The sequence below is a fragment of the Centruroides sculpturatus genome, unplaced genomic scaffold, assembly GCF_000671375.1.
Source record: "Centruroides sculpturatus isolate CEXI.00-Female unplaced genomic scaffold, Cexi_2.0 scaffold165, whole genome shotgun sequence".
In the NCBI taxonomy this organism is placed as follows: domain Eukaryota; kingdom Metazoa; phylum Arthropoda; class Arachnida; order Scorpiones; family Buthidae; genus Centruroides; species Centruroides sculpturatus.
This window is the reverse complement of record NW_019384429.1, coordinates 83,232-87,299: the sequence shown is the minus strand read 5'-3', so window position 1 is coordinate 87,299 and position 4,068 is coordinate 83,232.

The window sequence follows — 4,068 nt, the reverse complement described above, 5'->3', positions numbered from 1 at the left end:
TTTTTTTTTTTTTTTTGATAATATTTTATATATAATGTTATGTATACTATTTAAAAGAACTAATGAAAATTATACTGTATTTTAATATCACACTAGCAGAATAATAGAAAGTTATATACAAATATTTTATTTTCATGTTTGCATTTTCTTATCATTAAATTAAGAAAATAATTTATCATCTAATAAAGCTGACTTTGTTTTACAAATCTTGTAAATGTATCAGTCAAATATTTTTAAAGATTTAGCATCTTCAGTTTCAGAACATTATTTTAAACTTGTGAAATAATTTAACAATATTTTATAATTTTTCCATAATTTCAGTATCTAAATGTAAAAGGTTAATACCAGTATACTTGTTTGTTACTTTTATTGTAAAGTTATAATTATGTAACAATTTTTCTAAACTTTATAAGACTATTATTGGGAGTGACAAATCTCTGAAAATATTTAATAAATTATTAAATATTTTCTTGCTCTTTAACTCAAAAACTAATCAATTTCTAATATATCAGATATTAAATAATAAAGAATTGTTTGAATCAATGTTATTTTTAGAACAGTTCAGGCAATATAAGAATATTGTTTCATTATTTTACAATAAATATATCTTAAGAAGCTTACATTTTTTTTTTACACTTGTGAAATGGCCTTAGTTTGTAAACACACAGTGACATTCAATAATGGCTTTTCTTTTCTGCTAGAATTATTACACCATCATTCAGAAACAGGACAAGCTTTAGAAAATCACATTTTATTTCCTAGAGTATGCATTTCGGTTATCAATAATATGGAAACTAATAAACACAAACAAGAAAGCAACACCACCACTTATAAATTTTTAAAATCTGATACAAACAAAATATTTTTGAAAGAATTAAATTTAAATCAAACAAATATGGTATAATTTTAGTGCCCAAAAAAATCCATAGTTTAAATAGGAAGATAAATGCTCATGACAATGATAATAATATATGGGACTAGAGAAATGTAATTTACAAATTCAGTTGTAGCTGCACTGTACCTAAATTTTACATAAATGAAACTGGCAGAGATTTGAAGGTTTGGTTGAAAGAACACATATCCACGATTAAATATAATAATAGTAATTCAGCTGCTGCAGTTCATCGTAACAGTGAAGGTTGCCAAATTATTAAGGACATCATAAAAATTGTTTTAAAAAAAATCTAATACACAAAAAAAGGAGATGGTATGAACATTTAGAAATACTAAAAAACAGACAAAATTATGAATAATAATACTGGTAAAAAATTACATGAAACATGGTATCCATATTTGACCAAGAGGGAGTGCAAGTGGGAAGAGAGAGTGTTTAATTAAATAAAAAGGAAAGTGGTGGAAAATTTCTTGTTATTTCTGTGAATTGTTTCATTGTGTTATGATTCTACTGTAAATAAGTTTATAGTCTTATTGTTTTAACTGTGAACAGCTTTTTTACTTCATTATTCTATTTTATTGTTTCAATGGTAAAACAGTTTGCAATGTTATGGCTTTAACAGTGTATGTTATTATGTATATTGTTTGCCGCTCACTGCTAATACTACTTTATGTATCGTACTATCATATCTAATGTAAGTTCACAACGTTTACATCTAATTTATATGTATATATTATTTTTGTAAATCATTAACATTCTACTATTGTTATAGCAAATACCTGTAAATTAATTAATAATTGTCATTCATATTTTATGAATTATCACCATTTCTGTGCTTCTCATAGCCATGTAAGGTAAAAATTTTTACAAATTTTGTAACAGTGCAAAATTTTATGTTAACTTATATGCATTATTTCCTAAACAGTTACATCACAAAGAGTTGATAAGGGACTTGAAGTCCGAAATGCATACTCTAGGAAATAAAATGTGATTTTCTAAAGCTTGTCCTATTTCTGAAAGATGACATAGTGTAATAACTCTAGCGGAAAAGAAAAACCATCATAGAGCTCATAAACTGAATACAAGACTAGACAAGAAGCATATTACAGAACACAATGACATATCAAAAATTTGTCAAACAATCTATTCTCTTCACTAAATAAATAGTAAATAAACTGGTCTCTGGTACTGTATTTTGGCAGTCTGGCCAAGATTCATAAAACAAGCTGTACCTAGTACTTTCATTTAATATACATTGTCTTTCTTAGATATTTTTAAATTATAATACCATCAAATATATGTTTAAATTTATTTAATTTGTATATTAAATATTTCAACAGGAGAATAAAAGTTTTAAATTTTCTCCTTTTTTCATCTTATTAAATATTGTTAAGTCACTCCACAAATATCTTAAAAATTGCATTAATTAATCATTTTAATTTCTAACATTTTTCAACCGTATAAACTGAGCTTCTTCAGGATAAATGTACTGTACAAAACAAATGATGTTTGCATCTGAATAGGATGAAAAATTTAAAACCTTTCAGCATATACAATTTAAATGTTAGTATGGACCTTATACTTTATGAAAATGCAATATATATATATATTGTATTGTATTTTCATATACAATTATATACAATACTACATCATCATTTAGAATTTTCTTTTCTTTCAGAAAATTCTATTAGTAATGTCAGCTGTTTGATGCTAATGTTGAACTAGGAGATTAAAAAAAAATGTATCTGGTATAATTAGATTACAGATTCTTGTTTTAGTTTTAATTACAAATATTTTGTTGTTTCTTTTTTTAAAACAATACATTTTTTTTAGTACAGTTTGCAAGTTTATTTTTGACATTTATTTTATTAAATATGCTAATGTTAAAATAACTGGAAGTTAATTTTACTAAAAACGGTGAAAACAAAGTACAGTAAAAACTATTTAAAATAAAGCTAATATACATGTAATACTATAGTATGCTAAAATTACATAAAAAGGAAAATATACTGTCATAACCTTATTAAATGTATAAGCTTAACTTCTTATTTGCAATAGTATTTATTCCTAAGTTCAAATTATGTGAGTAATATATGAAATATATGGTTTAATGTTTCATAGAAAGAAAGAAAAAACACCTGTTTATGTAACTTTAGCATACTATTATATGTACAGTATATTATGTTTATTTTAAATATTTATTTTTCTTTGCAATATTTTTAATAACATTAATTTTCAGTTATTTTAGCATTAATTAATTTATTTAATATAAAGGTCTATCAATTAGAATAATGTTAAATATTGGAAGACTTACACACTATACAAAAGCAATAGATAGAACAGTTCAGGCAATATAAGAATATTGTTTCATTATTTTACAATAAATATATCTTAAGAAGCTTACATTTTTTTTTTACACTTGTGAAATGGCCTTAGTTNAAAAATATGAATTAATATAATAATATATATATATGATGTTATGTATTTTTTAATTACATCTGATATTTATTTTTAAAAAGAAATGAGTATCAGACTTTAATAATGAACAATCAAAAAACAAATTACATTATTACTAGTACACATAATAATGAAAAAAACACTGTAAAACAATAGTATTGCATCATTAAAATTGCTATTTTAAACATTTTTCTCATATGCATGTATTCTAATACATTATAGAATTACATTATGATTACAGTTTGTAACAAATTTAGTATGTATATATACATTGCACATTCATTTTAAAGAAACATTTTTAATTCTTTTTAATGCTCTTTTGAAATACTCTTTAATCATTATCTTGCTTTTTACTGTTATGAAATTTGACTAATTAACACAAAAATTTATCATGTAAAATCTAACATGTAAATGAAACACACAGNAAAAACACCTGTTTATGTAACTTTAGCATACTATTATATGTACAGTATATTATGTTTATTTTAAATATTTATTTTTCTTTGCAATATTTTTAATAACATTAATTTTCAGTTACTTTAGCATTAATTAATTTATTTAATATAAAGGTCTATCAATTAGAATAATGTTAAATATTGGAAGACTTACACACTATACAAAAGCAATAGATAAGTTTTATCATCTTTTGTTTTAAAAATTTTATAAAATTATTAAATCAAATCAACCAAAAGATGATAAAACTTACATACACACAA